Raw genomic sequence first — 22,815 nt, 5'->3', positions numbered from 1 at the left:
TTTAAAAATAGGACAATTCAAATTTTACCTTCCTGTTTTTAGAAATAAATCATATTTTTATATTAGCTTATTTATTAAAGTGGAAAACCGATATTAGCTATATATACAAAGAGAAAGGATAATAGGAAAGTGAGGAAATATAAAATTTTGTTTGTAATATTTCTCTAAATGTTTATCCAGCATCTCCCTCTTCCCCACACCCCTCACAGCCTCCACTCTTGGATTTCTGCCCACTAAGACTGATAGCAGGAACATCTATGAAATGCCATTCATAATTAATTTTGTTACATCACTGACCATGGCCCACATGTGTTACTGGTGGATGGTATCTGAGTTACCGGCAGCGAATCCATATGGCTCTGCAGCAACACCAATTCTCGCCTCCTCAGAGGAAAGAATTCGACCAAGGGGTATAAGGCACAAAAAGAGACTGAGGCAAGTTTCAGAGCAGGAGTGGAAGTTTATTTTAGACAGCTTTAGAACAGGAAAGAAAGGAAACTACACTTGGAAGAGACCGAAGCAGGCAACTTGAAGGACAAGTGCAATCTTTAACCTTGATCCTAGGACTTTGTAGGCTGGCCCACTTCAGGTGTCTTGCACCCCTTTCCCATGACTCTTCTCTTAGGACGAGCTGCCCGCATGCGCAGTGCCCTCCTTCCCCTTGGGAGGTGATCATGCGCAGTGTATTTAGGAAGTTGTAACACCATTTACATATATGGTCTCAATCTCTCTCTCCTTGTGGATAATGAGTCAGTTAAAAATTAGTAACTGTCTTTGTTAATGAAAACCTACCTACAATAATACAATACTTCTGTTCAAAATATTCATCGTGACTCAAAATTTTGGGAATAAATATATTTGCTGTTAAAATGCTTCTAGATGCTCGCATATGCCACTGCCTGGCAAAGTCAGAAGAGGGTAAATAAATTACCCAGGCGATACCTTCTATGCCCTCTGGACTTTTATGCCTTGTTAGTGTCTAAGGTTACAGAAAAAAGAAATGGAACACTCGGGTTGCCAGGGAGACATCCAAGCCTGTCAACCCCTCTAGCTCTTAATAGTGACAAATGGTACTTATTACATCAGGACTAATTTCATTGGATTCTGCTCAGATAAAGATACTTAACCTTTACTGATAAAATTGTGTCGTTATAATTACTTAGTAAAAGACCTTATTAGGCAATAGTATTCTATGTGGATAGACGAACATTTTATTGAGGTTGATTACCTATTACATTGATGGAATATTTGAATGTATGATTTTCTGCAAGATCTATACTTATTGGAAAAACCTGCAGCAAAGAGATTTTGGTTTTGTGGCTGCCTCATATGGAGGAAGTTTAAAAATGTGGTTTCTGCAGGTTGTTATTGAAAATCCAGAAAAACAACATATACATTTTTAAAAAATTAGACTTTACATGCCAACTTTTTTTGTTGTTATTGAGACGGAGTCTCGCTCTATCACCCAGGCTGGAGGGCAGTGGCGCGATCTTGGCTCACTGCAACCTCCGCCTCCCGAATTCAAGCAATTCTCCTGCCTCAGCCTCCTGAGTAGCTGGAATTATAGGCATGCACCACCATGACCGGCTAATTTTTGTATATATATATATTTTTTTAGTAGAGATGGGGTTTCACCATGTTGGCCAATTTGGTCTCAAACTCCTGACCTCAAGTGATCTGCTCACCTCTGCCTCCCACAGTGCTGGGGTTATAGGAGTGAGCCACTGTGCTCGGCCACCAACTTTTAAAATAAAACTTTCTATCCAAGCACATAAAATTAAAATATCCAAATATGTCAACAAACCTTTTAGACTTTTAGGGTATATGCCCTCGAAGGCCAAGACTGGAAATAAATTACATTTTGAATGTCAGTTCCATCTGACTGGTAGTGACTGCCTGGAATGCAGAACTGAGAAGGATTCTGAAGTCTTATCTGTGCTCACTAGAAAAGAGTGTAGTAATTGATTAGCAATGTCTGCCATGGGCATGAGCAGGATATGCATCAGTGGACATGCTCATAATTGCCATCCCTTGTCTCAGTTTATAGAAAGATAGCAATTGTGTCAATGAGGCATTCAGTTTAAAAGAATCTTTTCTCTCTCCTCCATGTGCATTGCATGCTCAGAGCCTCCTCATTCTCAGTTTTTCTTAGGCAGGGAAACCACAGCCCTATAAGATATTTCTCAAGGTTGGCTCTGTAGACCTCTTATAAGCACCCTCCCCTGCAGGGGACCTGGGAAAAGAAATGTCCTCTCCCAAGGAGCTATTTGTTTCAACACTGTCAGAGGGAAAGTCATGGAGATATTTATCTTAAAATCCACGTACTTTTTGTTTCCTTTGTCCATTTTGGTTTCCGCCTCTCAGGTGTTAATTCTGCTAAAACGGTGATTGATAATACCGTTGTTTATCCCTCCTGAGAGCCAAAGATATGCCCCTTGATGGCGGAAATTCAAAGACTGTGAGAGGCAATAGAAGAAAAGCTCTGGGACAGGGTTATTTTTCAACATACACCTCAAAACACACAGCGCTGGCAGCTCCTATGAGAGCACATGTATTTGATATCCAAATTTTTCTAGCCTAGTGTCCCACACCAATCCCACAAGCACAAATGTAATTCTTCAAAAAGGAGAATGCTAAGAAGTGCCCTGAAGTTTGCAGAATGAACTCATGCAGCACTTTCTGAGCAGGCTGGGTTCCCCTTGCCTATGACTACCCTTACCAAAGGTCAGGCTTCCCTTTGACAAGACAGGACAGGTACTGTATGCTTAGTTTCTCTCCTCTGTCTCACCAGTTTCGGAGGCGTGTTCAGGTTCTAACGTCAGGGGTGAGGTGAATCCAGCTGAGGAATGGTGGAGTGAAGGATGAAGTGATGGGCCTGAGCTGCAGGCAATGGTGATACCAGCTCCTCTCCATGGCTCTCAAGTCTTGAACACACATCAGTTCCTCTGTCTTTCTTCATGGCTGAAACAATTGTCAGGTTAACATATTATGGTAAATATAGGTGAGAAGGTGACACTTTTAAGACTATGCCTGAGGCTGTTGCTCCCAGGCACTCTCCTTATTAAGCTTCTATATTAGTTTAATATTAGTTTAGTATGCTGGGTCTGCCATCACAAAGCACACAGTGAGTGGCTTACAGTGAAAGAAATGCATTGTCTCCCAGTTTTGGAGGCTGGAAGTCTGAGATCAAGGTATCAGCGGGGTTCTTCCTTCTGAGGACTCTGAGAGAGAATCTGTTCCATTCCTTGATCATAGCTTCTGGTCATTTGCTGGTAATCTTTGGCATTTTGTTGGCTTATAGAAACATCATCTGATCTCTGCCTTCAGGTTCACATGGCATTCTTCTTGTGTGTCTGTTTGTGTCCAAATTCCCCCTTTGTATAAAGATACCAGGCATATTGGATTAGTGCTCACTCTAATGACCTCATCTCAGCTAGTTTCATCTGCAAGGACAGTATTCTCAAATAAGTTCACTTTCTGAGATACTGGTGGTAGGACATGAACATATAAATTTTGGGGAAACAGAATTCAACCCATAACACCATAGATACTTGGTTCAAACCAACTCTCCTGAATCCTGACCTTCCTGCTTTCTCCATAAAGTTTGGCTTAATTCCCTCAGTTCTCCTCAGGATTTCAGTTGCTTCTACCTTTTGAAAACAAAAGCTGATTTTCTGAATTATAAATACCAGGCATTCTGATTTTAGCAAATGTAGAGGCTTTTGATATGGATAAAGAAAAGATAAACGAAATCCAGAACCCAAGTCATAGATCTCGAGTCATACACTCAAGTGCAGATTCATGTCAAACTGTTTCCTTTTAGTCTTTTGCATACATCTGTAGACTTACTTTAAAAATGAAAATTGGGATTGTTTATATATAATTTCTCACCGGGCTTATTTTACCAGTGTTATATTGGGATTATCTCATCAAATTATTCAATATTCTTGAAAATATGAGTTTTCTTGAGCTACACAGCTATCACAATTGGTATCCTGTTACTGTATTTTGCTTTGTGCCTAATTTTTTTGTTTTATTATATTATCAGTCCCTTAATACGTCATTTTCGTAACCACTTTTTCTCTAATGACTCAAAGGCATTCCTTCAGTATTTGTTCTAATGATTACTCTTAAATTTTATATATACTTATCCAAACTTTTTTATAGGTGTAAAAGCCAAGAATAAAAAAGTATCTACGGGTTTCTTGGGTATAAAGTGGGTAATTTTATATAATTTTAATTTTTTATTCTTTCTAGCCAGTTCCTTGTTCCAATAACAATAATGTGAGACTTTATACATGGTGATCATGATGCTGACAATGATAGAATTGATTTCAAGTTTCATGACTATATCATAACATATCTTTTTACATAATTTATGTTTAGCTGAGATTAAGTTATGCAATACATTCTTGAGTTCTTTTGATAGGCTGGAAGATGTATCTGAGTAATTTTTCCCAGAAATGATATGTGAGTGGTATAGCTGGTGAGACCTTGAATCTGGGTGAATCTCTTTCTTTGCCCTCATATATGAAGGATAAGATGGCTGGGTATAGAAGTTTGCTCAGAGAGGTGCATATTCTGTTCCATTGACCTTGGATGATGAAACCAAGTGTTTTCATGTATAAATTACCTGTTTTACCAGCCTGCACAGTTAGAAGACTTTCTTTACCCCTATATTTCAAAATGTCTTTGATATATGTTTCAGAATTATTTCTCTTTTAAATAATATTTCTGATACTTCATGAATTTTTCTATCTGAAAACACAGGATTTTATGAACTCTTGAATACATTTAAAAAATATTTTCTGGGCTGGGTGTGGTGGCTCATGCCTGTAATCCCAGCACTTTGGGAGGCTGAGGCAGGCGGATTATGAGGTCAGGAGATGGAGACCATCCTGGCTAACACAGTGAAACCCTGTCTCTACTAAAAATACAAAAAAAAAAAAAAACTAGCCGGGTATGGTGGCGGGCACCTGTAGTCCCAGCTACTTGGGAGGCTGAAGCAGGAGAATGGCATGAACCTGGGAGGCCGAGTTTGCAGTGGGCCGAGATCACACCACTGCACTCCAGCCTGGGTGACAAAGCGAGACTCCATCTCAAAATATATATATATATTTTTCTTTAATTATTTCCTTTTTTGTGTCCTGAATTCCTGGAATTTTTGGAAAAAAATAGGTTGAATATTCATGTCCAGTTCATAGGTTTTTAAATTGTTCTATCAGGGGCTTTTTTTCTCTAAATTTTTGTGAAACATTTATAGTTTGTATTTGTATTTTACCCCACTAGTTCAATTTTATGCATTATTCTACTGTTTTCAATCCTTAATTCATTTATCATGTTTTTTCATATCTATCCAGTTTGTTCACATCCTAGCCTATCCCCTCATTTTAGCAGATTGTTCTGGTTTCACATACAAAATTCCTTTTTGGTTTATGTTGTGATAATTAATTAGATGTTTTCTAAAACACTAATTTTTACTGTTTGCTAAACAATCTTACTTTTGCCCTTCAGTACCGGCAATCCTGAGCAAAAGAAGGCTTGCTTTGATTGCCAGTAAAACCCATGTTCTTGTGGCCATAATCTTCACCTCTCATAACCTAAACACCCTCCCTGGAATATTACAAAATTCTCCCATTCCCAGCTGCAGAACTATATGAATTGGATTTACAGATATCATAGTTTGTTTCAGCATCCTCATCTTTAACTTGAGTTTCAATTAAAACTTATTGGTTGGTCAAAACTTAAACTCTTACAGGATTTTTTGCTCAGATACCATGTCAAAGATTAGAGGACTTTCACTGAATCCTTTCCTCTGGCCAGCCTTACTTTCCTGTCTTCCCACCCAGACAGTTTTCCAGAATCTGAGCATTGAAATCTCCTGCCGAACACAATGGATAGCATTGAATCTCAATGCTTTCAATGGATGGCATTGAAATCTCCTGCCGAACACAACTGATACTCTGGCTTCATGTTCATGAAGGTTCTTTACACCCCTCTAATCCCCTATAGTACTTCAATGGTTACTTCCAAGGAAGTTCTCCAATCTGCCTTTTATTGAGGAACTTTTGCATAGAAGAAAGGGCAGGTGTATCCACGCACTAGGTCTAGGTTTGAGGCTGCCTTAAAGTTACTGAGTAACTCTGGGCAAGGGGCTTCATAATTTGGAGCCTCACTTTCCCCGTTTATACATGAGGATCATGATAGTGGGCAGGCATTTTTCTTAGAAATAAATGAGATAATTTGTATAAACAACTTTTTTTTGTATTTTGTTATTGTGATCCTTTCTTCGTGTCTATTATGTCAAGTGATTTACTTAGGTGAAAGGGATTTTTTAATTTTTCTTGTGATTAATATTAACTAAGCACAATGATTATAATTTGCTAAGTTAAACTGAATTAAATTGCCTTATATACTTACAGCCAGACCAGAAATATCTGGGCGGATATTATAGCTAAATTCCATACTATAGCAATAAGATAAAATATGAGTTATTTGCTGTCTAATATGGACATATACATGGCTCTGTATATCTCTTTATTTTTCTTCATCAAATATCAAATGCAATATTACACATTAGACACAACAATTAACTTGTGTTCATGTTTCTGAAATTGATTCTAATGTATTTTCTATTGTACTCAGAAATTTACCATCAATTTGCAAGATCTTTATAATGATTATTTAAAGATTACCTTATTTCTTCACCTTTATTACCTTGAAAAATGGTTTCTGCTTAAAAAGAATTAAATCTGTAAATGACGAGTTAATGGGTGCAGCACACCAACATGGCACATGTATACATATGTAACAAACCTGCACGTTGTGCACATGTACCCTAAAACTTTAAGTATAATAATAATAAAATTAAATCTATGTGAAATATTATATATTGGCAATAAAAAATGAAAATAAATAAGATAAAAATAGGTGTTCACGCAACCTTAACAACTTTACAATGCTATTAAAAGAAAATTTTAGGAAATTTCCTATTCAATTGGGAGTTGTTATATTGGAAATGCAAATATGGACGTCAGAGTTACAGATATAGTCAGATGCCTCAACCAAATCAGACCAATGTCACCTTTCCAGATGACAAAATTTGAAGGAGCATTGCACATTCCAGAGTCCCTTGATTTTCACCTGTAATGATAGCTAGTTACATGAGATGTTCTTGAATTTTGAAATTATAAAGCAGTTTTGGGGGGCATGAAATGTTCATGAAAGAATGAGATTTTAAATTTTATTTACATTTCTGTTTTTATCTTTCTAAAAAATCCTAAATTCTGAAATCATCTTGCTCTATAATCCAACCACTAGAGAGTAGTATACTACCTCTCCTAGACATATCATTCATGAAATTTTATTAAAGTTTTTATTATAGTATCCTTATTTTCTTTTAGTTTAATAATTCTATCAACTCAATTGAAGTTTATATCAATCCCTACAATTTTTTTTTGCAAATAGCTCACTTTTTTCCCCAAATTGCTGAAACTACAAACCTGTCATTTTTCATTTTGCTCTTGCTTTGTCTTGAAATACAGTGACTATTCTTGTCTCCAAACTCTTTGTCTGCTTATTTTGGCAAAATGACAACATTTACACAAGAGATGGCAAGAGGAATGTCCGTTTTCTTTATTAGATAACTTCAACAAGCATCCATTAAGCACCAAAAACTTACCAGGCACAGAGTGCAACCAAGGGTATTTCTACAAATAATTACGAGGCTTTTCCTTCCTTTATTGATAAAAGAAGGAGACAGATGAAGACATAACCTGTGTGTGAGCACAGTGGGTCAAGCGATCAGTATAAATAAGGGAAACGGAGTTCAGAAAGGGGAGAAACCAGTGCAGGATGGGCTGTCAGAAAAATGCCACAAAGAAATAGAGGAGTGGGCAGGAGCAGAGCCTCGAAGGACAGGTATGAAGCAAAGCGTTAAATCAAATGTATCCAATCCAGAAAAAGGGGATCCCCTCATGTCCAGCCAAGGCAGGACTTTTCACATCATGTCCAAGTGTGCAGGTCATTTTATTGAAAAAAATATATTTGCACAGAAAAACTGATGAAGTCTAGATTGCAAATAGCCTATTTTGCCTATTTTAGAAGTTTGAAGTAATTCTGTGTGCCAGTAGTTCCCAACCTTTTTTTCTGCCTAAAAATAGAAAATCTGAGCTATAAAACCTACGTGTCATTAATAAAAATGGATAATGATGACAGCGATGCATGACATGATGGTGCCGTCCTGAGAGTTGGGGGAAGGTGTGTATAGGGATTGCGGCAGGGGTTGGGAGAGTTTAGAGAGGGGAAGCAGTGTATAAGGATGAGAAGACCCTCGAAGAGGGTCCCACCAGCCCCCTGGGGAGCGTGTGCGAATGGTGCCTCACAGCAATTACCTTGCCAGGGTGTGAGATCTCCCTTAGAGGGATAGAGGCGTTTGTGCAGTTCTGCAGATCAGATTTCTCCAGGGCCAGGGCAACTTCCCTGTCCAGGCCTAGGCCAGTTCTTTTGTCCTTTCAGGATTCTAGATTTCTCTTCCAGTATTATCACAATGTCTCCTAAGCAACTGTGCTCCTTGAAAACATTTGGTCTCACTCCTCAGCATCTTGCACAGTGACCATCCAGACCTGGGTCATTCATTAGTTTGTCTACCTCGTATTCATTTCTCTTTGAAATACATCTGTAACTCAGTATATTAGCTCTGTTTGTTGTTTGAACAGTCTAACAGTGGTGCCACCAACTTTTGGCACGCTCTGTTAAAGAGACCATAGATGACAGTGCCCTTTTATATTCCGCCATGTTGCACTGCTATTTTGTCCTAGAAATTGAGCCAGTTAAATTCCATCTGTCTTTTCTTTTTTTATAACTATATAAAATCATGTATCCTACATTTAATTATAAATACAGAGCTTTGTTAGAAAAAATCAGGCTCGTTTGATGATAATCGTTAATTTGATATCAAGAAATACATTCTATTGAGTACCTAACATGTGAAAAACGTCCAAATCAAATTCTAGGTCTTTTCTTCTCAGGCTTTTTCTTCCTTTGTTTCCATGGAATCACACCTTCTTTCTGTAGCTTTGATCCTGGAAAATGTTGTAGGCATATATTATAAATCCTGCTATATGTAACTTTGGATATATTTTATTGAGGGTAAGAAAATTGTCTCTTGGTTGCTTGTGAATATCTATATGCTGAATAAAGCTGAGACGAATAAATAGCTCTTCCTTCCTTTGTCCCATGTCTTGATAAATTATCTTTTTAGCTTTTAGACCTGATGACTTACCTTGTGCTTTATCAGAACATTTTGTTGCCTTAGGCAGGTTCATGTCGGCAGGTGAATGACTCACTCGAGATATTCTCTGCACTTTGATAATAATAATCTGTGATTTTTGAGACATACCTATATAGCTAACTGGATCAGTGTATTTCGCACTGCAGGTTGCACTCATTGTTAGGATCTGAAATACATTTAATATTGTAAGGCCAACATTAAAGAAAAAGAAAGAGAAAAATAGGGACTAAGCAATATCAAAATGTACCCCATGTAAAAAGTGTAAATTATTCAGTAATATATTGCATTCCCACAAGTAATAGTTGAAAAGTTTAGTTGTCTCACTTCTTCACAGTACGTTTTAATTTTAGCTATTCTAGGAGGTGTGCGTTGGTATCTAATTGTGGTTTTACTTTACATTTCCCTGAAAATGATATTAAACATTTAAAATATGCTAATTGACTGCTCATATATCTCCTTTCATTAAGTATCTGTTCAAATATTTTGCACATTGTAAATGGCAAAGAAGACTTTTGTTTTCTTATAGTCGAGTTCTAAGAACTCTTATATGTGCTAGATACCAGTCCCTTATCATATATATGTTTTGTAAATATTTTTCTCTTAATCTGCAGTTGGACTTTTTATTTTCCCAAACATATTTTTGGAAGAGCAATGGTTTTCAGCTGTGATGTAACTTGTTTTATAAATATTTTTTCTTTTATAGCTCAAATTATTTTTGTCCCATATAAAACATCTTTGCTTAGCCTAAGGTCACTTCCGTTTTCTTAAATGTTTTCTTCCAGAAATATTACAGTTTCAGCTCTTACATTTAGGTTTATGAGCTACTTCAAGTTAAGTTCTGTATATGGTTTGAAGCAATAATTGAGGTCCATTTTGGCCACACAGATTTCTTAGTTTTTTTTCCCCTATGTATGTTCACATATTCCAGCACTACTTTTTTGAATTTTTTCTTTCTCCATTGAGTTACCTGCGCACATTTGTTGAAAACCAATTAACTCTATCTGTGTGGGTCTGTTTTCAGAATCTAATCAGCTCCTTAGGTCCGTATGTTTATGTTTGTGTGAATAATATACTGTCTTGATTATGTAACTCTATAATGAGTCTTAAAACCAGGTAGTCTAAATCCTTTCACTTTGTTCTTATTCAAAGTTGTTTCAGTCATCCTGTATCTTTTGAATTTCCTTGCAGACTTTATAATTAGTTTGTCAATATCCTGCTGGGATGATGATTGGGATTGCATTGAATCAAGAGAAATAGGAGAAATTGGCAAAAACAAAGGGGCTACAGTCCCCATGTAAGTCCCAAATCCAGTAGGGCAATCAAATCTTAAAGCTCCAAAATGATCTCCTTTGACTGCATGTCTTGCATCTGGGTCATGCTGATGCAAGAGGTGGGTTCCCATGGTCTGGTCTGGGCAGCTCTGCCTCTGTGGCTTTGCAGGGTATAGCCTCCCTCCTGGCTACATTCATGGGCTGGTGTTGAGTGTCTGCAGCTTTTCCAGATGCATGTTGCAAGTTGTCAGTGGATCTACCTTTCTGGGGTCTGGAGGACAGTGGCCCCCTTCTCTTGGCTCTACTAGGTGGTGCCCCAGTAGGTACTCTGTGTGGGGACTCTGACCCCACATTTCCCTTCTGCACTGCCGTAGCAGAGGTTCTCCATGAGGGCCCTGTCCCTGCAGCAAACTTCTGCCTGGGCATCCAGGCATTTCCATACATGTTTTAAAATCTAGGTGGAGGTTCCCAAATCTCAATTCTTGACTTCTGTGCACTCGCAGGGTCAACACCATGTGGAAGCTGCCAAGACTTGAGGCTTGTACCCTCTGAAGCCACAGCCTGAGCTCTATGTTGGTCCCTTTCAGCCACAGCTGGAGCAGCTGAGATGCAGGGCCCCAAGTCCCTAGGCTGCACACAGAGACCTTGGGCTTGGCCCATGAGACCACTTTTTCCTTCAGGTCTGTGATGGGAGGGGCTACAAAGGTCTCTGACATGCCCTGGAGACATTTTCCCCATTGTCTTGGGGATTAACATTTGGCTCCTAGTTACTTATTCAAATTTCTGCAGCAAACTTGGATTTTTCCTCAGAATATATTTTCTTTTCCATCGCATGGTGATGTTGCAAATTTTCCCAACCTTAATGCTCTGTTCCCCTTTTAAAACTGAATGCCTTTAACAGCACCCTAGTCACATCTTGAATGCTTTGCTGCTTAGAAATTCCTTCCACCAGATACCCTAAATCATATCTGTCAAGTTCAAAGTTCCACAGATCTCTAGGGCAGGGGCAAAATGCCACCAGTCTCTTTGTTAAAACATAACAAGAGTCACCTTTGCTCCAGCTCCCAACAAGTTCCTCATCTCCATCTGAGACCACCTTAGCCTGGGTTTCATTGTCCATGTAATTATCAGCATTTTTGTTAAAGCCATTCAACTAGGCTCTAGGGAGTTCCAAACTTTCCCATATTTTCCTGTCTTCTTCTGAGCCCTCCAAACTGTTCCAGCCTCTACTTGTTACCCAGTTGCAAAGTCACTTCCACATTTTCAGGTATCTTTTCATCAGCACCCCACTGGACTGTACCAATTTACGGTATTCGTCCATTTTCATGCCGCTGATAAAGACATACCTAAGACTGGGCAATTTACAAAAGCAAGAGGTTTAACTGGACCTACAGTTCCACGTGGCTGGGGGAGCCTCAAAATCATGGCAGAGGCAAGGAAGAGCAAGTCACATCTTACATGGATGGCAGCAGGCAAAGAGAGAATGAATGCCAAATGAAACGGGTTTCCCTTTATCAAACCATCAGATCTTGTGAGACTTATTCACTACCACAAGAACAGGAAAGCGAAAGACCCAACTCCATAACCCAAACAACTCCCACCAGGTCCTTCCCACAACACATGGGAATTATGGGAGCTACAAGATGAGATTTGGGTGGGGACACAGAGCCAAACCATATTAGTGAGTATTGGTAGTTTGTGGTTTTATGAGAAACTAGTCTAAGGTGTTTAATTTGTATGTGTAGAATTGCCCATATTATTCTCTTATTATTCTAATATCTGGGAGATCTTCAGTGGCATCTCCTATTTCATTACTTATATTGGTAATGTGTGTCTTCTCTCATTTTCACTTCTTCAGTCTTTCTGTTTATCACTTTGATATCTATTTCACATCTATGGTTTTAGCTATTATAACTTATATTTAGTAGTGTTTATGTGAGATTTTTTGTTTGCCTTATTTTTTATATCTTTTTGCTTTAACCTTTCTATGACTTAACTTAAAGTATGTTTCTTTTACACAGCATATGATTAGGTCTTGCATTTTATACAATCTGATATTTGCTTTTTAGTTGAAATACTTGCAGTATCTAAATTCAGTGTGATTATTGACAATGTTGGGTTTCAATCTTGCTATTTGTTTTCTGCTTATCCTATCTATCCTTTGTTCCCTTTCCCCCTTTCTTGCCTTCTTTTGGATTAAGTCCATATTTCATTGTATTAATTGTATAAAACATTATTTTGTCTCCATTCCTGGCTTATTCTGCCCCTCTTTTGTTGTTATTGTTTGCTTGTTTGTTTTCCCCTACAATTCAGTGTGTGTGTGTGTGTATACATACATACATATATATATATATATATATATATATATATATATATATATATATATATAATTACTGTCTATCTTCAAGTAATATTGAGTCTGGTCACATATATTGTTGAATCTTATAACAGTGTATTTCCAATACTCCCCTGCTAGACTTGCTACTATTTCTACATATGATGTAAACTTCACAAAATATGGTTAATTATCTTTTAAATGGTTAATTATCTTTTAAAGATATTTTAAAACTGATAATAAAAGGTGTTACATTTAACCACATATTTTCTGTCTCTCATGCTCCTCACTTGTTTACATCGGTTCAATTTTTTCTGATGTTCTTTTCTTTCTGCCAGAAAGGCTCCTGTGAGCAGTTTAGTGCAGGTCTGTGGGCAATGAGTTCTTTCTACTTTGGTTAGTTTTAGCAAGACTCAACTTTACTTACTTTTTTGAATTTTTTTTTTTTGTACTGGATAGAGAATTCTGTATCAACAGTTTTTCTTTGAAAACTTTACCAGAGACACCCCATTGTCTCTGGTTTGCATGGCAAAATCTTGTCTTTCTTGTCTTCATTTGTTTGTAATTTAACCCTGGCCCCTTTAGATATTTTTTTCTTCATGACTGCCTTTCAGCAGTTTGATAATGATGCATCTCGGTGTTGTTTTCTTCATATATCCTTGGCTTGATATTAACGGTACTTATTGCATATGTGGCTTTATAGTTTCATCAACTTTGGAACTATTTATTTTAAGACTACCTTCAAATGTTTTTTCTCAAATTTTTTTCTGTTCTATCTCTTCTTTCCTCTGATAGGAGTCCTATCTCTGCCTCCCCTAAGTCTCTAATTGCACATATTCTATACTGCTTGATACTACACTTCAAGTCATTGATGCTTTGTTCATTTTTATCTGGTTCTTTTTCTATCCGTATTTCATTTTGTGTAGTTTCTATTGTTTATGAGTTCACAGATGATTTCTTCTGTATTGCCCAACTTCCTATTAATCCCAACCAATGATAATTTTTCATTTCAGATATTAAATTTCTTATCTTCTAAAGTCTTACTTGGGTTTAATTTTTATATTCTATTTCCATTTATACTATCCTTTTTCTGCCTTCTTGAAAATGGCACATATTTATGATCCATGTTTTAATTTCCTTGCCTGTTAATTTTATCATCTGTTTCATTTCTTTATTTTTTGGACTGTTAAAATGGATTTATTTTTCTCCATATATGTAATTTTGCTTTATATAATATATACATATTTCTGCTTTAGACATGTTTTGTAATTGTTTAGTGGATGCCAGCCATTTTGAATTTTATGTTTTGGGTGCTGGATTTTTTAGTTTTCTTTCAATATTGTTGGACTGTTTACTGGGATGCAATTGAGTTACTTGGCCTCAATATGATCCCATCAAGCCTTGCTTTAAGCCTTGTTTGCTCAGTTCTTGTTTGCATGATTCCAGTCTAGAACTGATTGGCTCCCTTACTAAGGTAATATTAATACACTTCTGTGGTTTCTACTTGATTTCTCAAATATTCAGACATATTTTCACTGACTTGCAGGGATACAAACTATTCCCACCTCTGTATGAGCTCCAGTGATTCTTGTTCTTGCCGTAGCCTTGGCTAATTTTCCCACATGCATTATCAGAATAACTCAATAAAACACGGGTGGGCCCTCTGTAAAACTCAGGATCTGTCCACCTCTCACTAGTATTCCTCTAGTACTTTTTCCTACATTCTAGCTCTGTGGCCTCTTCAGCGTTGAAACTGTGCTCTCAACTCAGAGAAGAGACCATCAGGCTGGTTGGGTCATTCCTCCCTTTATTGTGGGGGGAACCCCTCTCCAGGGGCTAGGCCTGGAAAAGCAGAGATTTCACTTTGTTCGCTTTCCTTATTTCAGGCTTCCCTGCACGTTTTCCAAATTTATAAATCACTATTTCATATATTTTGACCATGACTCAAGTTGCATAAGATAAAAGGGAAAATAGGGACTTTCTTAATCAAGGCTGAATGTGGAAGTGATTATAGTGTAATGTAACATTTAAAAATACAAATTACATTCTAATGGAACTTTTTAATGCCATAGCTCTCAATATTCAGAAGCTAAAGGCATTTCCAGTATTTACTGTACAGTTTTTATGACTATGTATTTGGGAGCAGTTTTGAAAATACACCCTTAGGTATTTAAATTATTCTTTAGGCTTAATGGTTTTCTTTCTTTGTAAACATTAATATTGCGCTATAATTGTTATCCAAATAAATATTTAGTGATTTCTCAGAGAAAAAGATAACCACACATTACCTAAACACCTGGATAGGTCAGATGATAATATTCTAGTTCCATTCATAACATACTAAAAATGGACTATTTTGAGATTGCTACCTATTAGAGAATAAATATCTCACTTATCGGAATCACACTAGCCTACGAACTCTAGTTATGTCATTTAAAATTATGACTGGCATCATGGGGCACACAGTGACTGCACTGCACGTGTGAGTGAACACGTCACTCCAGCTGTGTGTCAGACAGGGGTACTGCATCATCCCTCCTGTAGGAATGAGTGGGCTCGGGGAAGGAAAGTGGAGGGCACATCAACAGACAAAAACAAAGCCTACTGATTATCCATAAATGATGTAACTAAATCTTAGGATAGAAGAAACCTACAAGAACTGATGCCAGCTTACGACTGATGAATGTCTGTTGCTGTGTCAGAAATAAAAGCTATTCAATTTTCAGGTTGTCAATGCTCCTCACTAAATGTGTTCCCCAAACTGAATGTGATGCCCAGATGATCTCGTAGAGCAATTTCCAGCAAATGTCTCATAACCAGCATGTCCCTTCACATTGTTTGTCAATAGCCTTTCAAGCCCTTAAATCTCAACATTTCCAGAATGTATGGTTTCCCATTCTAATGATAATCTATTTTAATAAGGTACCTTAAATTCCAGCTTTTCAGTGTCCTGTCCACCCACCCTATCACAGACCTTCCAACTTAGTAACCGTTCTTTCTTTCTCATCATCCACATCATCAATGAAAATTGTCAATGCTAACCCTGAATTATTTAGGCTTAGTGTACTTCATTCTTTATTTACTATATTCTTTGTTTTCATGTTGGGCACTGAGATGACCCAGGGCTTAGATAATTCTGTGCCTCCTTGTAGCAACACAAACCTATTTTCAGGCAAAGATAGGTAATATCTTCTGTTGTTAAAACACAGTGAACACAGTTCTGTAGTGCCCTGTAAACCCACCAGGTAGCCAGCGAGCCTTATAAAGAGCTAAGTTCCTTTGATGGGCTCCTTGAAAGATAAGGAGCCATCAAGGTATTCATTTGGATCTGGTTCACACCCAGAAGGGTTATAACCAGTTATTAAGAGATGCATAACAAATCACCCAGAAAGTTATTACTCAAGATAAACATCATTGTACAGCTTATATTAATAAGTCTTTGGGACAGGAAGCAGAGCAGGGTTCTGGAGGGCAGCTTGTCCCTGCTTCACATGCTGTCACCTGGACTGGGTCTGAAGCATCAAAAGTGGCCTCCCACCTGTCTAGAACCTCAGCTGAGACAGCCCAAATGAGTGGGCTTGCAGACCTCTGGAGCCTCGCTACTCTTCCACATGACCCTTGTCTTTATATGGAGTGTCTCATCCTCCAGGGTCTCCCCTCCTTGTGACCTCCCTCTTTATATTAGGAAGTTTGGATTCCTTCTTATGTCTGCTGGGTTCCACCTGAGCAAAATTAGAAGCTGAAAGACCTCCAAAGGGTCACCTTGAATCTCCCAGGACATCACCTGCATTGCTTTCTGTCGGTCAAAGCAAGTCACAAAGCCATCCCAGATTTAAGGGGCAGGAAGAGTCCCCACCCTTGAATCTGGGAGTTAAGGCAAAGTTGTCTCACAAATGGGTTGTTGACATGGAGAGGAATGATTTATTGGAGACCTTCTCTTTTTAAAATTTAGTTTTAGTGGACACATAAAAATTGTATATACTTATGGTGCACAACATGCTGTTCTGAAATACATATACAATGTGGAAATGTATACAATTTATTCTAACTGAGCTAAATTAGATAGAGCTAGTTAAAATATATATTACTGCAGACTCATTTTTTGTGGTGTGAATATTTAAAATCTATGCTTATAGTGATTTTCAGGTATACAATACATTGCTATTAGCTATAGTTGCTATGTTGTACAATATATTTCTTGAATTTATTCCACCTGTTTAAATGAAAGTTTATATTCTTTAGCTCGTATCTCTCCAATCCCTCCACCTGTCAGCCCCAGGTAACCACCATTCTACTCTCTGCTTTTATGAGTTCAAGTTTTTAGATTCTACATACAAGGCTGGGTGCGGTGGCTCACATATGTAATCCCAGAATTCTGGGAGGTTGAGGCAGGTGGATCACTTGAGGTCAGGAGTTCCAGACCAGCCGACCAGCCTGACCAACACGGTGAAACCCTGTCTGTACTAAAATTTAACAACAACAACAACAAACACAAAAATTAGCCATGTATGGTGGCACACACCTATAGTCCCATCTACCTGGGAGGCTGAGGTGGGAGAATCACTTGAACCTGGGAGGTGGAGGTTGCAGCAAGCCGAGACTGTGCCACTGCACTGCAGCCTGGGTGACATAGCCAGACCCTGTCTCAAAAACAAACAAACAAACAAAAACGTTTTACATATGAGTGAGATCATGTGGTATTTGTCTTTCCGTGCCTGGCTTGTTTCACTTAGCGTAGTGTCCTTCAGGTTTATCCATGTTGTTTCAAATGGCACGATTTCATTGCTTTTTTAAGGCTGAGTTGTATTTCATTGTTTATATACATTTTCTTTATTCATTAATGCTTTGGTGGACACAGGTTGATTCTATATCTTGGCTATTGTGAATAATGCTGCAGTGAATATGGGAGTGTAGCTGTCTCTTCAAATATTGATATCATTTCCTTTGGATATATACCAACTAGTGGGACTGCTGGATCATATGGTAGTTCTATTTTTAGTTTTTTGAGGAGCTTCCATACCATTTTCCATAGTGACTGTCCTAGCTTATGTTCTCCACCAACAGTTCACAGGGGTTCCCTTTTCTCTACATTCTCACCAACTCTTGTTTTCTTTCATCTTATTGATAATAGTCATTCTAACAGGTATGAGGTGATACGTTATTGCGGTTTTAAATTGCACTTCCCTGATGATCAGCAGTGTTGAGCATTTTATCATATACCCCTTGGCCATTTATATATCATCTTTGTTGTTGTTGAGACAGAGTCTCACTCTGTTGCACAGGCTGGAGTGCAGTGGTGCGATCTCGGCTCGCTGCAACTGCTGCCTCCCAGGTTCAAGCGATTCTCATGCCTTGCCCTCCTGAGTAACTCGGATTACAGGTGCACGCCACCACACCCAGCTAAATTTTGTATTTTTAGTAGAGACGGGGTTTCACTGTGTTAGCCAGGCTGGTCTTGAACTCCTGACCTCAAGTGATCCTGCCTTGGCCTTTCAAAATGCTGGGATTACAGGCATGAGCCACTGTGCCCGGCTATATATCATCTTTTATAAAACAAGTATTCAAGTCCAGTCCCCATTTTTTAATTAGATTATTTGCTTTCTTGTTATTGCATTGAGTCTCTTATGTATTTTGGATATTATCAGATATATGATTTGCAAATATTTCCTTTCATTTTGTAGGTTGTCTCTTCATGCTGTTGGTTATTTCCTTTGCTGTGCAGAAGCTTTTTGTTTGATATCATCCATTTGACTATGTTCCCTTTATTGCCTGTGCTTTTCGGGTCAAATACACAAAAATTATTTGCCCAGACCAATGCTATGTGGCTTTTCTACTGGGGACCACTTTTAGCTTATATCACTAATGCTTACCCCCAAAATTGCACCAGTGGATATGATGCTAGGTCTTGATAAATTGCTCAACTCCTAAGTGCATGCATAGATATTATATACACAAGGTCTCAGAGGGATAATATGGTAAGATGGCTGCTCTGATCCCAGTTTAATGCATGAAAGACCCCTGTTACATTTTCCCAGGGTCTACCTCTGCTCAGTGCTTTCAGAACATAAGCATCACTCAGTATGAAAATTATTATTTTTACTGGACAATATACTCCACTAGATTCTCAGTTCCTGGGGGCCATGGGCTATGTCCCATTCACCTTTGCATCTCCCATACTTCATGGCTTCTGTTATACGGGAGCCAGCTGCCCAGTTGAAAAACCTGAATAGCTCAACTTGAATAATACATATTTTGTACTGAAGCAAATTAAAAGCCTTGCTGTAACCACACTAAATTATTTCATATGTCTCTGAGATCCTAGAATCTATTGCCTAGGTCTGTTACTGGGTGTGCCTGCTGACCTCATGAATATCAGTCATTTTAGGAAAGATGATCCATCCATTGAATCAAAATGGAAATGAATTTGAAGCAAACAGTGCCAGGAGTGCAAACTGAGGAGACTTTCCTAGAGGATGACAGCACAGCGAGCTCCAGTCAAGGAGGGACCACGCCTTCCTCCACTCACTATTCTATATCCAACCCCTGGCCTGGAGCCTGGTGTATGACAAGCCCTATGTGTTAAATGGAGTGTTGGCAATGATAGAACTTTCCGGAGAGGATATCTAAAAGTGGAATTATTCCCTGTGTTTATTTAAGTGCAATTCAAAGAGCAGGTTTTTCAGAGACACACAGGAGGAGCCTGGAAAATCTGTGACGTGTTAAGGGACTTGTGCTGTATTAAAGAAACACCAGGTTTCCAAGGAAACCCTTTTAGCCTTGTGCTTAATGTTTGATCTTCTGCTCTCAAAAGGCCCAGTGAGCACACAATTGTTTATAACTAGTCAAGAGACTGGATCTTAGGAAATCACTTGCAAAATTGTCCAAAATTCCTCTAAAATCTTTGATCTAAGAGATCTCCAACTGCCTCTTGGTTGACAGAATCTGAAACAGTATCTTAACTGTTTCACTTTGCTATTTATGTACATTTCCAGAACATTTTGCAAATGTAAAGTGCCTCGTAGCAGCATTTTGTTTGTGCCATAGATGAATCCCTTTGAAGTTAACCTTTATCGAGGCAATTGTTAAATGCAGTATCACGAACTTGTGTTCACAGAAGACAGGAAAAGTGTAAGCTATAGGTCTGAAATAAGAGAGAAATAAGAGAGTCAGCAAGGGACACAGCAGTCCATCTCAGGGCTTTCTCATTTATGTTAAAAAGGGAATTAACATAGATAATCTATGTCAGTTTCTTGGCACAGTGCTGAACAGGTAGTTCAATAAGTTGTAGCCATGATGGTGATCATGATGATGATGAATGATTTGGAAACAGACATGCCTGATTTTCATATTATTTTCTAAGACATTTTCTTCATCAAATGTTCTGAACACTTAAAACTTAACTGCTGTATGCTTGTCACAGGCACATTCAACACTCAAGCTTTATTAATGAGCATAATGTCGTCATCAGCCATTCAAGTCTAGGGCCTTCTATCACATTTTAGGCTCAACTATCTTCTTTTGTGATTTTGTCATTGGTAGCCTCATGGTGAAATTTATGGCTCTACAGAGAGAAGGGCATGTGTATTGTGTGTGTGTGTGTGTGTGTGTGTGCACATGCATGCTTGCATACATGTATATAAGCATGTGTGTTGATGACAATGATTAGCCTGCCAAACCACCCATGTAAGAACTCGGCTGTATAAGGCATAGTTTGTTAAACTACAAGTCTGATTTTAAGGTTTCCAAAGAAAATTCCACTGGGCATTGTCTTTAATTTATTCTTTGTAAAATAGATTTACTCTGTAGTCCCAGCTACATGGGATACTGAAGTGGGAGGATCACTTGAGCCCAGGAGGCAGAGGTTGCAATGAGCTGAGATTGCATCACTGCACTCCAGCCTCGGTGACAGAGTGAGACCTTGTCTCAAAAAAAAAAAAAAAAAAAAAAAAAAAGATTTACTAATCACTTGGACATTAAAAAATTGTTCTTTTAAAATATACATTCTCTATTAAAGTATGCTAGTTCATTGATACCTTTTCCTTTTTAATATTTCAAGGGATCACTGGAAATATATAGTGATGCTTTTAATAATTATGTCCTTTCTAATCATTCCACATCGTTGAGTGTGTTAAGCACACATGATGTCAGCTGTGGTGTTTGATAGAAATGATACAAGGTTGGCATGTTGTTGGAAGTGCCTGCTTTCAGTGTCTAGTGGAGGATATTGGGAAATAGTTAAATGAGCCAGAATAGGGAATTACTCTGAATTATGGGGTGGGGGGTATAATCTTGCTTCCAAATTTTCTCAATTGTGTTAATTCATTTTTTTCCTGTACTTGTCTCTCTTAAGTAATACAAAGAAGTAATTTATTGATAGCTATTGCCTTACTCTGAGTTTTGATATTTCATTAAAATTAAGCCTTAAAACTTTGTATTTTGGAAGGTCAAAAAATGGTTAGTATAATGAGAACCTGACTTTCTAAACCTAAAATTAAAATGTATCTCAGAATCAATTGAATTTTTCCTTCAAGAAATTGTTGTTAAATCTTCCTCTCAATAAATTAAAAAAAAACAAATAAAAAAGACAACGTCAATTTTGAGTTAAGTGCCATTTTTTTAAATCCTGTTTATCTACAAGGAGCCACAGTCTGCCTAACTTTAGGTAAAGAGAAGCAATATCACTTGGAAATATATAGATAGTTTACTCCCCGTGGAAAAAATCATTATTTCTCCATTTAGAAATAATTTCACATTTAAGATCTCTAGAACTTTACTTTTTCCCTAGGCAGATACTTGTTCTAATGATCTGAGATAGGTAAAAACTCTTAGCTTAGCTTCTTCTTAGGAATCTAATACCATTTGTCTTAAAAATAATATATTTTAGCCGGGCGTGGTGGCTCAAGCCTGTAATCCCACCACTTTGGGAGGCCGAGATGGGCAGATCACGAGGTCAGGAGATCGAGACCATCCTGGCTAACACAGTGAAACCTCGTCTCTACTAAAAATACAAAAAAAAATTAGCCAGGCGTGGTGGCGGGCACCTGTAGTCCCAGCTACTCGGGAGGCTGAGGCAGGAGAATGACGTGAACCCGGGAGGTGGAGCTTGCAGTGAGCCGAGATGGCACCACGGCACTCCAGCCCGGGTGACAGAGTGAGACTCTGTCTCAAAAAATAATAATAATAATAATAATAATAATAATAATAATAAATTTTACTTGACCATTTAGAAATCATAAATGTTCCCTGTCAACCACACGGGGAACTTAAAAGGGGGAAACATTTGATTATTGTCCAGTGTTGCTCTGCTCAGTTGGGTGTAAAATATAGCTAGCAAGGCTGGGCCGACTTCTGGAGAAAGAGGAAGGAGAGCTGGCAAGACGGGCCCATGGTAGGTCTCCAGGTCAGCAGCCTCCAGAGGGGAACATGAGGCCCATTTGGAAGGCACGGCCCTGGCTTGGGCTGGGCTTTGTGCTGTTCTCTTGACCCTGGTGGGAACATGGCTGTAAGAATACCATCCGTGTCTACTCTCCTTATATCCTTTGTAACGTATGATTATCCCATCTGTAGTACATTTTAAATCACAATGCCAAAGTGCAACAGTCCTCAAGGAGTGGTCCCTGCATGCTTGATGGTCTCCAAGACCCTTTAGGGATTTGCAAGGTCAAAACTACTTTCAAGATAATATTGAGATGTCATTCACTTTCTTTGTTGTTTTGACATCTGCAATGGTGGATAAAATTGCTGGTGTCTCAGCAGGTGTCAAGGCTGCGGGATCCAATTATACTTGTTTTGTGTAAATAGTGTACTATATTCTTCACTGCTACACACTAACAGAAAAAAAATCCAATTTTATTGAGAATATCCTTTATGCAGCCATATAATTATTAGTTTTATTTTATCTCAGCCCTTGAGTATAT

At 38.1% G+C, this 22,815-nt stretch overlaps 1 protein-coding gene and 1 long non-coding RNA gene across 2 annotated transcripts in view; one reads left to right on the top strand and one right to left on the bottom strand.

Annotated features, from left to right (window-relative positions):
- DSCAM (DS cell adhesion molecule) overlaps positions 1–22,815 on the top strand; it is an 836,416-nt gene that overhangs the window by 418,076 nt on the left and 395,525 nt on the right. The window lies entirely within an intron of this gene.
- Positions 442–8,499, bottom strand: LOC109024498 (uncharacterized). Its single transcript, XR_002004014.3, has 5 exons — positions 8,394–8,499; positions 2,789–2,961; positions 2,326–2,456; positions 1,805–1,942; positions 442–735 (listed from the first exon to the last, which is right to left on the bottom strand). It is a non-coding gene; the product is annotated as an uncharacterized lncRNA (long non-coding RNA).

This window comes from Gorilla gorilla, chromosome 22, assembly GCF_029281585.2.
Source record: "Gorilla gorilla gorilla isolate KB3781 chromosome 22, NHGRI_mGorGor1-v2.1_pri, whole genome shotgun sequence".
In the NCBI taxonomy this organism is placed as follows: domain Eukaryota; kingdom Metazoa; phylum Chordata; class Mammalia; order Primates; family Hominidae; genus Gorilla; species Gorilla gorilla.
Note: the sequence above shows the minus strand (reverse complement) of the source record. Positions and strands in the feature narration are given on the sequence as shown.